Source organism: Myodes glareolus, chromosome 6 (genome assembly GCF_982192425.1).
Source record: "Myodes glareolus chromosome 6, mMyoGla1.1, whole genome shotgun sequence".
NCBI lineage: Eukaryota > Metazoa > Chordata > Mammalia > Rodentia > Cricetidae > Myodes > Myodes glareolus.
Genome location: NC_142031.1, coordinates 19,304,376 through 19,315,192, shown reverse-complemented (window position 1 = coordinate 19,315,192; position 10,817 = coordinate 19,304,376). Strand labels below are relative to the sequence as shown.

General features: G+C 51.6%; 1 long non-coding RNA gene across 1 annotated transcript; it reads right to left on the bottom strand.

Moving 5' to 3' along the window:
* Positions 1 to 278: 278 nt before the first annotated feature.
* LOC146894124 (uncharacterized) lies at positions 279 to 8,669 on the bottom strand. Its single transcript, XR_015001993.2, has 2 exons — positions 8,395 to 8,669; positions 279 to 761 (listed from the first exon to the last, which is right to left on the bottom strand). It is a non-coding gene; the product is annotated as an uncharacterized LOC146894124 (long non-coding RNA).
* Between the last annotated feature and the right edge of the window lie 2,148 nt (positions 8,670 to 10,817).

Here is a 10,817-nt window from a genome sequence, read left to right as displayed (position 1 = left end):
GTGGGAATCTGAACCTGAGCCCGAGGAAGGGGCACGGTGCCAAAGCACGGTCACCAATCAGCCGATGCCAACTTTACCTTGGTAGATAAATGACAACAGACTACATTGTGACCCGCACAGCCCCCAACACCCCCATAAACCTGCTAAGGGAGGACTCCGCTGTAGATGAGAAATCAGAGACCCTCGAGAATTGAGCACTGAGAGGGACAACTGGTACTCGAACCCACAAAGTATCTCCCTGGGGCCTGTGTTCTCTGTGTTGACCAAGCTCAGGGAAATCACAGAACTACAGTCCTTTACTGAGTGCTTAGATTGCTGGGTAGTGTTCTAGGCTTCTGTTTATCGTCCACAGCAAACCTACCAGCTAGTACCATTCACCCCATTTTAATGTTAGGAGGTACAGAGCAAGCCTGAGATCACCCAGCAAGCAAGTGGTCCCTGGTTCTCAGTTCTCAGCAACTCCCCATTTTAATGTTAGGAGGTACAGAGCAAGCCTGAGATCACCCAGCAAGCAAGTGGTCCCTGGTTCTCAGATCTCAGCAACTCTGTACCAAAGCCTGCGCTGAGCTCGCGGTAGGAAGCCCAGTGCATTGTGGGAGGCTGCAGCCACCAGGTCAGCCGACCTCACAACCCCTCACAGGTTTCCCAGCGTGGCGCGGTTCTCACACACTCAGAGAGTACGTGCACGGAGATCTCAGACTCCAAGGATGGGGTGGGCACCAGGGAGGACACATTCTTGGCGTGAGGCCATCTGTGCACATCTGTGGAAGATAAAATGCTTTAGTCGGGGGGTGCTGCTTTACAGGGTGCTGCTCTTCTCACTGTTTGCTGAACCAGGGCTGCCAGGTTCACCCCGCCCCGTGATGGCCTGTCAACTGGCTGCCAAAGCAGAGCCAGGCTTGCTGGAAGAGAGAGGCTGGGGTTCTGCACCTCTGTCTGGAGCCCCCCTCCCCCACCCTCCACCTCAGCAATCTGTTCCTGGAAGGCCGGTCCAGAACCCAAGGCAGGAAGAGCCTGGGCCCCATTCCCAACCAAGTGACTCCTGCTGGGATCCACCTGCCCCAGACTGGCGTTCCCTGCCCACCCGCCCACTCTCCAGCGGCTTAAAACTAATCAGTCACCAATTCCAACTCTGATCATCACCCCTCCCCCTCCTGGTCCTCCAGCCTTCCCAGGCTTCCAGATGTCGTGATATAGAGTCCAAAATGCCTCCTGAGCCATTTTCCTCCCCCTCGGGCCGCCCAGCCTGCCCCTCAGTAGCCTCTGTGGGCTGCTGTCACACTCCCTGGATTTAACCACCTTTCCCCTTCTACCCGCCCATCCATGTCACCGGTCACTTCTACCCTACTGTCCTGTCCACCCGTGCCCCATGCAGCCCTTCTGCATATGGCAGAGCGGCATTCCAAGAATGCCAGATCTGATCTCAGGACAGCCCTGCTTGCTCAGCAGTTTCTGCCGGCTTCCTCGCCACGGCCTCAGCTCTGTCTGTTCTGCACCCCCCACTCCCCACCCCCTGCACTATCACCACGGTCAGCCTTGCCCACTGGGTGCCTAGATCCCTGGGCCTTCTGTGTGAGTCCTGACCTTTCTCTGAAGTGCCCTCCCTCCAGAATGTCCCATGCCTGCCCCCTGCCCGTCATTCGTGTCTCGGGTCAAATGTCGTCCTCAGAGAGACAAAATTCTTTTTCCCATAACACAGCTCCTATTCTGAAATTATTGAATTCACTCACTATGTTTCCCTTGTCAACCTACTCAAATGAAGGCCTGAGGCCTAGCAAGACAGCTTAATGGGCAAAGGCCCCTGCTGCCAAGCCTGAAGACCCACCCAGTAGATGAAACTCCTGCAGGTTGTCCTCTGACCTCCACCCATGTATCATGGCACCCACACAGCCCTCCCCCATATATATGCGTGTGTGTGCGCACACACACACAGAAATAAAATGTAATAAAAATTATTGAGGGGAAACTATCATCAAAATAAAATGGAATTTTTGTGAGTGAAATAATAAAATAATAGTATTTGTAATGAACATGAAAAATATTCTTCTTATTCATTCTATGTATCTCAAGTTAGCTTTGAACCCATAATCCCCCTGCCTCAGTCTCTCGAGAGCAGGGATTATAAGCGGGTGCTACCACATCCCACTTGGTGTTGTCTCTGGATTGGGTGAGGATCCACTCAGATGGCCCGTGTGGTCCCTCTTGCCACAGTCTCTCTTAAGCCCCGGGAAGACTGCTCCAGAGACCTGAGCTCAGTCCCCAGAAGTCACATGGAAAGAGGCAGGTGTGGCAGTATGTGCTTGTAATCCCAATGGAAGACCTTTGGGACTTGCTGACCAGCCAGTCCAACTTAATTGACAAGCTCTCGGCCAATGGAAGATTCCATCTCAGAGAAAGTATGTGGAATTTCTGGAAACGACACCTGAACTTGTCTTCAGGACACTGCCTGCAAGCACACACTCATGGCATGCACACATACAGGTGCTTGTATGCACACTCACACAGATTTTAACACATAATAACACACTAATGTAGAGTGGCCTCTATCAGGCCAGTGCAAGACACATCCCAATTCTTTGTTTGTTTGTTTGTTTTGTTTCGTTGTTTTTTCGAGACAGGGTTTCTCTGTAGCTTTGGTGCCTGCCCTGGAACTCACTCTGTAGACCAGGCTGGCCTTGAACTCACAGAGATCCGCCTGCCTCTGCCTCCTATGTGCTGGGACTAAAGGCATGTGCCACCACTGCCTGGCTACATCCCAATTCTTTCGGAACAGCTTGTGCCCAATCAGAGCACCACTGAGTCCCAGCAGGACAACAGTAGGGTTCGGAGAGACCACTTCTTACTGAGTAGTAGCCGAAGGGTTCGGAAACTGCTGCTTCTGATTGGTTGATGAGCAGGTTAGGGTACTGCTGAACTTTTCTCAGATGATCAGCTGCGACAAGTCCACTGCTAAGTTCTGATTGGCTGACTACACTTCTGTATGTATGCCGTGCCTGCTCAGGGGCCTGGGGCAGAAACTGATTGACAGCCATTGAAGCTGCTCCTGGTTCCATTCTCACGATGTGATCTAGCTTCATTGTTTCAGTCAGTGTCAGCTAATATCTAGAAAAATGGCTTTGGCGTGTGACAAGGCTGTACTGTCCTCAAATAGAGCCTGGAAATGACTCAGGATCTTGTTCTGATAAACACCGGCTGTGGTTTGCAGGCTTTTGCCTGGCTGCAAGACAGCCCAAGCTGAGCTCTGTGCTCGGATCTGCCTAAATCCCAAGTCTGCGTTCTGATCTTTACTTGGAAATTTGCAGCATCCTCTGGGCTGTAACTAGGCCCTACTTCTTTCTGTAGGCAGAACGGGGATCACAGGTAGTCAAACCTGGCTGGCACTCTGCATCTGAGAACCCAGTCAAATCTTCTGAGGATCGCGTACCAGCCTCCTTCATACCCTGGTTCCGTCCCCAGTTGTGACTAACGTCCCTCAGCCTTCCCTCTATGTGAGTAAAGAGCCCCTGACCAGCAGAGTGGGAGTCCCAGGACCCTGTGTGTGAATCCAAGGGCACTACCTATGCCATGGGGGGCAATAAGAATTTGCGTATAATTCTGGGGGAAGTGGGAATTACACATGAGGTGACCAAGAGAGGCTGTAGTTGGATCTTGTCAGCTGAGTCTCCTGAAGGCCAGAACTTTCCTTTGTGTTAAACCAGTTGGGTTGTCCCGGTTTATCAGAAACTAGGACCCCAGCACTAAGGACACTGGGCTCATTATAATACCATTCTTGTTGTGGCTTTGACACCCACCTTACCCCTTTGCGGGCTTTTCTAGAGGATCAGGGAAGTAATACCTTAAAGGATGAAGTCTAGACCTCCGTGACTTGGAAATGTATAGATCACCTCACCCCAAGAAGATGGCACCTGTCAAATAAATATTTACAGAAACTTGTTTAAAATCCAAAAGCAGAACCTGCCAGGTTGTCCTGACTTTTAGGGACAGCCTAACTCCAATCTCTGCATCTGGTGACTGAATTCTTTCCTTTGAGAACACAAGAAGCCAGAGGACCCCACCGCAGCCCAGTCCCATAAGTGCAGGGTCCACAGTTTGGTGAGATCCACAGCTTGGCAGGGTCCACAGCTTGGCAGGGTTCACAGTTTGCGGAATCCACAGCTTGGCGGGGTCCACAGCTTGGCAGAGTTCACAGGTTGGTGAGAACAACAGCCTGGTGAACTCTGACCCGAGTGCTCTCCCTATCTTCTGGAATAATACTCATCTTACCCGCTGTTCTGAGACGTTGAGTTCTGACACAGAGTAAGCTCTCCGTTGTTATAAAGTCAACACTAAGGTGGCTTTGCCCTTTCTAGAATATTCTGTATGCCAGTATTTCTCAAAGCCTTCTCAGTTACACCCTAGCTCCCCCCGTCTTGAGACACCTACTATTAAAGACAAAACAAATCTGCCAGGTGTTTGTGGTGAGCATCTAAAATGCCAGCACTTGGTGAGTGGGGGCTGGAGGATCCCCAGTTTGAAGCTAGCCTGGGCTAAATAGCAATATCATCTCAATAGATAAACAAACAAACAAGCAAACAAACAAACAAGGTCAAGTACATTTGGGAACTATAGGTGCTGGGAGAGAGACCTGGTTATTTAATATCCAAGGTCCTGAGAAGGCCTGCAGCATAGGAATTAAATTTGCACCCACTGAGCTCGAGACTCTGCTGCCAAATCTAGGTGACCGCAGGACTCTCTTGGCTCTGGTGGGTTGTTATGCAGCTGGGTAAACGCTGGTGGGGAGCCTCCAAAACTCACTTTGGAAACATCTTCTCAAATCTAAAATAGGACTAAGAAGTCAGTATGTGTGTGTGTGTGTGTGTGTGTGTGTGTGTGTGTGTGTGTGTGTGCTATGCACAAGGAGGAGCCCAAAACTGTGAGCAAGGACTTGAGAACCCTTCTGCATCCCACTGGGACCTAGAAGTAAGTCTTCATCTTGCTTGTCTCCTCTCAGGGTACTCTTTCCCTCTCGCTCCACTCCGCAAAGGGTGGGGGAAGCAGGGCCATGGGATCAAGCTGGGAGGGCTTCCTGGAGGGAGTGTGGAGCTACCTAAAGAGGAAGAGCACCCAGAGGCAGGGAAGAGGGTGGAGGCGAAAATGCCACACCCTTAGGACACTTGTCTCTCTGCACACTGTCAAAGCCAGCTGTTGGCTCTCCACCCTGGCTTCTGGGTCTATAGCCCTCTCCTGAGTCAGCTCTGCCTTCCCCCTGGGGAAGAGTCAGGCCCTTCCCTGCTTAGAGACCAGGACTATCTTCAGGGTTGCAGGGACCTTCTCTCCTCCTCTGGGGTAGAGATTGCAGTGTGGGAGACAGCACCGAGCCAGCCCAGTGGCACAGAGTTACCAAGGACTGTCACCTACAGCCACTTCCCTGAAGAAAAAGACAGAGAACCTGGAACACGAGGAAGGGGAGGGGACCCCCAGGGCAGGGACCTGACTCAGGCTTTCTCAGGTTCCTCTAGAGATCCTCTTGGCCAATCAGAGGCATAAGAGGGAAAGGAGAGGGTGCTACCAGAGGTGAGAGAGACCCAAGCACGGCCAGCTCCCCGGCCCAGCCCAGAGCTGGGAGTGGCAGAGTGCCTGGCTCCCTCCCTCTCGGTTGACAGGGCAGGGCTTAGGAGCGTGCAGGGACCTGGGACCGAAACTAAGCAGCGTGCTCACCAGGGACCCTCGCCCAGGCAGGGACGCCAGACAGCTTCCAGCAGCCCCGGAGCCTGCCCCACCCAGGACTCGGGCTCCAGAAAACGGACTGATATCCCAGTATCTCCCTCGTGGAGCAATGACACACACACACACACACACACACACACACACACACAAAAGGCCACCGGGACAGCCAGAGAATGTTTACTGAGAATGTTTTTTCTCTTTCAGTGTCTCAACTTAGTTCTAAAGATCACAGCAGAGACCCAAACTAGATTTGACTTCTTTATGACCATGGGGCCAAGCACCCCCACCGCTGTGAGCCTCAGCGGTCTCCCTGGGACAGAGGGCTCCTACCTCTCTGCCACCTGGTTCTTTGAGGATACACTGACAAAGCCTTGGCTGAAGGGATGGGGCAACTGATAAGGAACAGGTGCACATTTGCCACGGTCCCCAAAGTGGCAGTAGCTGCTCTATGAAGTTCTGGTGCAGGGATCCTGAACCTGCTTCATGGCTTAGTCTCTGCGGGCTTGGCTAACTCAACTTCTCTTTCCTCCCTGTCAAATGGGCTCCCAGCTCCAGAGCTGGCAAATGCGTAGGATCAAATAAAACAGACCTTGGGCCCACTACAAAGGTCGTGACTCAGGGCTGCGGCAAAGCTCTGTGATGAACACACATTTTGCATTCGTGCCTGCTTGAATTCAATTTCCAGCCCAGACAAAAGGATGGGAGATCGCTGGGGCAAAGTGGGGCACGGACGCTGAGTTTTGGTTTGGTTTGGTTTTCAAACTTCTGGTCACAAACCATCACAAGCCTTTCCCACCCCACCCACCCACATCCAGTACTAGAAATGGAACCCAGGGCCTTCAGCACGCTAAACAAACATCCCCAGCATGGTAGAGCCCTAAAGGCAGAGTGATGGCCGCGGCCAGACAAATCTCCTATTTCTGTCTATTGGCAGAGGGTGCATGCCTGCAAACAGTGAGTACAGAGGTCAGAGCACAGCCTGGGGCATCTGCTTCAGGGCCTTCCACCTTTTCTTAGACTGTGTCTCTCACCGACCTGACACTTCAGCACATAAACCATGCTAGCTGGCTCTCAACCTTCCATGGCTCCATCCGCCTCCCCCTCTCCTCTCACCATTGGCCAACACTGGGATTGCAAACACTTGGCTTTTCACTGGCGCGGCAATGTGTATGTGTGTGTGTGTACACGCGCGCACACATGTGAAACGGGCATCACGGGTCAGCTCTGGGAGTCAGTTCTCTCCTTCCATCTTTACACAGGTTCTGGGGCTCAAACACTGGCTGCCGGGTTTGCATAGCCAATGCTGCTTCATGCTGAGCCACCTCACTGCACCCACACAGATACCAGGCTGGGATTTTTCTTACATGGATCCTGGGAATCCTGGTGTCCTTATGCTTGCTGGGCAATGGCTTTACGACTGAGCCTTCTCCTTGCCGGAATTGTTTTCTTTTCTTTTAAAGATCATTTGCTTTATTGTGTGTGTATGTGTGAGAGCCTGGATGTCTCTGTATGGCTGGTGCCCACACAGACCAGAAGATGGCACCAGAAGCCCTGAAAATAGAGCTGCAGGCCTTTGTGAGGTGTCAATGAACGCTGAGGGCTGAACTTGGGGTCTTTGCAAAAGCAGCCGATGTCCTTGACCACAGAGTCATCTCTCCAACCCCCAGAATGTTTTTGTTTTGGTTTGGGTGTTTTGTTGTTTTTTGTTGTTGTTGTTGTTTTGGTTTTCGAGACAGGGTTTCTGTGCATAGCCTTTGTTGGCCTGGAACTCACTCTATAGATCTGGCTGGCCTCAAATTCACAGAGATCCGCCTGCCTTTGCCTTCCAAGTGCTGGGATTAAAGGCGTGGGCCCCCACCACCCGGCCAGAATGTTTTTTTAATCACCTGGAGAAAACAGTATTGGAAAGCACCTCATGTTGTAAGACCTGTGGGGGTTTTCTTGGCCTTTGGTTGTTGCTCTTTCGTATTCTTTTGCTTTGGTTTTGTCTTGTTTCGTTCCCTTTGAAATCGGACACAGTTCGGTTGGCGAAGTGCTTGCCTGACCTGCGCCAAGCCCCAGGGTTCCGTTCGCAGCACCATAGAAAACAGCAGTGGTGATGCGGGACCATAATCCCTGCTCTTGGGAGGTGCAGACAGAGGATCAGGAGTTCAAGGTCATCTTTGGCTACAGAGTGAGTTTGAGGCCAGCACAGCCCCGTGAAACCCTGGGAGGGGGATGGGGGAAGAAAAGGTGGTTGCTCAGGTGTCGTGGATCACCCTTGTCATCTCAATAGTTGTGAGTTTGAGGCAGGAGGATTCCTAAATTGAGTCTAGCCTGGATTACAGAGTGACACTTTGAGGTAATTTAAAATTTTAGAGGCAGGTTGCAGGGGCTGGCGGGTGACTCAGTGGTTGAGTCTTTACCTAGCATACTGGAGGGGTGAGGTTTGCGCTCAGCACCACAAAAAAGACTGTGGCAGGTGACGAAACTAATGTGCACAGTAAAGCCCATTTGTATATGTACGTATTTTTAAGGGCCCATATGGCTGGGTTTTGTGCCCCCACAAGGCATCCCCATTAATGGCTTCCAGGTGGTGGGCGACCAAGACACGCCCTTGCTTCTTGCTCTGATCATCCTGTCCCTAACTGTGTTGCTCTCAGGGAAAAGAGACGTTTGTATCAACATTCAACAGGAGCCACTACCCACCTTGGCTGACTCATGTGACATCCTCGGGCCATCACGTGGGCTGACGCCAGGCCGCCTTCTCTCAAACCATCAGGTGTGTCTCTGTGGTTTGGGGCTGCTTTTCATTTTCCCCTTCTTTGTTCACGCTGGCGGCAGATGACCTACTGGTGGCATTACTCTGTCAGAAACACATGCCAAAGGACGCAGCTCCCGCCCATAGGAGGCCACGGGGAGGGAGGCCACGAGAGGGAGGCTATAAGAGGGAGGCCACAAGGAGGCCAGACCTCCTGGGATTCTGTACAACCCAGGAGGGTACTGCAGAACTCCAGTCAAGGCTGAGACTTGCACGAAGCCTAAAGGGGGTCTAGTTGTGGGGTGTTGGGAGGAGACGGGGACAGAAGGAGGAATCAGAGCTGTGTACCCAGGTGACTGGCCCTTTGCCAGGGCTTTCCCATGAGGTCATATCCCAAATAACAGGAGCGTGCGCGTACGCACGTGTGTGCACGTGCATGTCAGGCTAATGCTGCAGGCAGGAACGGTGATATTTGGCTAAGAAAGCCATGCTGAAGATCAGTGAACAGCCAGGGCGTCCATCGGGAATGCTGAGTGGTGGAGAATGGTGGATCGGAGCTATCCCCGCTAGAGACTGGGAGTGGGGAGGTGGCTCAGTAGGTATCAGCACTTGCTGCGTAAGCATGAGGACCTGAGTCTGGATCCCAGGGCTCACATCAAAAAGCCCGCCATGGCCACACATGTGTCGTTAGGGCCCCAGTGCTCTGGGAGGTGGGGACAGGAGGATGACTGGAGCTCACGGGCCATTGGTCTCGCTGCAGGGTCAGTGAGAGACCTCGTCCCAGAGGAATACGGTGGAGAGAGAGCAGGCTGCCTGATGCTTTCTTCTGGCCTCCCTGTGCACATAGGCCCCACCCAAGCACGCACACACATGTGCACGCACACACACACTCACACACTCACACACACACACACACACACACACACACGCACGCGCGCACATGCAAATAAACACATGTGCTCTTAGCCTGGTGGTACATACCTGTGGCTCCAGCACTTGGGAGGCTAAAGCAGGTTGGAGAGTTCAAGGCCAGCATGGGCTACACCAGATCCTGTTTCAAAAATAAGTGAAGGGGCTGGAGAGATGGCTCAGTGATTAAGAGCATTGCCTGCTCATCCAAAGGTCTTAAGTTCAATTCCCAGCAATGACATGGTGGCTCACAACCACCTGTTATGAGGTCTGGTGCCCTCTTCTGGCCTGCAGACATACACACAGACAGAATATTGTATACATAATAAATAAATAAATATTCTTTTAAAAAAATAAATGAATAAACAATAGGCTTGTGTTTTGTTGAGGCTGTGGTCGCCTGGGTCACCACAGACAGGCTGCCAGGATGTCCTCTGTGTCAGGATAGATTAAAGAGTCCCAAGGCCCAGCATCCTGCCTCCCTCTTATTAGTGTCTAGCCTGGCACTGGGCAAAGCCCTGACAGACAGAGAGGGAATGGTAACTGTCAGCGTCTGTAGGTGACAGAAGTCAGTGCTTAGGGCCCCAACGGCTGGGTTCCTCCCAGCTTGCCTGCATCCCAAGTGCATACAGGAGGACCCAGGAAAGCTCCGGAGTCAGAGGGGAGGAAGAGCCAGTCTGCACAGGAAGGTGGCCTGTGAGTACAATGTCAGATCACCAAGGTTGGGAGGTTGGACAGGAAGACTGGATGGAATGGACATCTTGGGACAACTGGAAGTCTTTGCCTGACTCTTTTAGCAAAAGGAGACCAAGAGGGCTGGAGAGATGGCTCAGTGGTTAAGAGTATTGCCTGCTCTTCCCAAGGTCCTGAGTTCAGTTCCCAGCAACCACATGGTGGCTCACAACCATCTGTAACGAGGTCTGGTGCCCTCTTCTGGCCTTCAGGCATACACGTAGAAAGAATATTGTATACATAATAATAAATAAATTTATTTATTTATTTATTTAAAAAAAGGAAACCAAGAATAGTGTCTAAGAAGAGAGGATCAGACCCATTTTGGGGGGAGCCAGAAGATCTGTTCACTGTACCCAGAAGGGCTGAAGCCTTAGCCAGAACCATCAACAGAAAACCACAACCTACTTTTGGAATCTCCGTGGGCTAAGGCATAAATGTCAAGATTGCCTCCTTCTGGACACTCCTGGAATTACACTAACTATGCTGGAAAGGTTGGAAACAGCAAGCAGTTCAGTGACTTGCTATTGCAGTTTCTTTCATTGATTAGGTGCTCGCAATTGTGCTTAGTATTTTTCTTGATCATACTTGATCTTCCCAATGGCCTGGAAGATGAACCATTAGTTCAGAAGAGAGGCGGAGACACAAACAACTCTTTCTGAGCTTTCAAATTATTTGGTAGCAATGTTAGCCTCCAACCAACACCTGTCTGACTCAAAAGCCCGCGTTA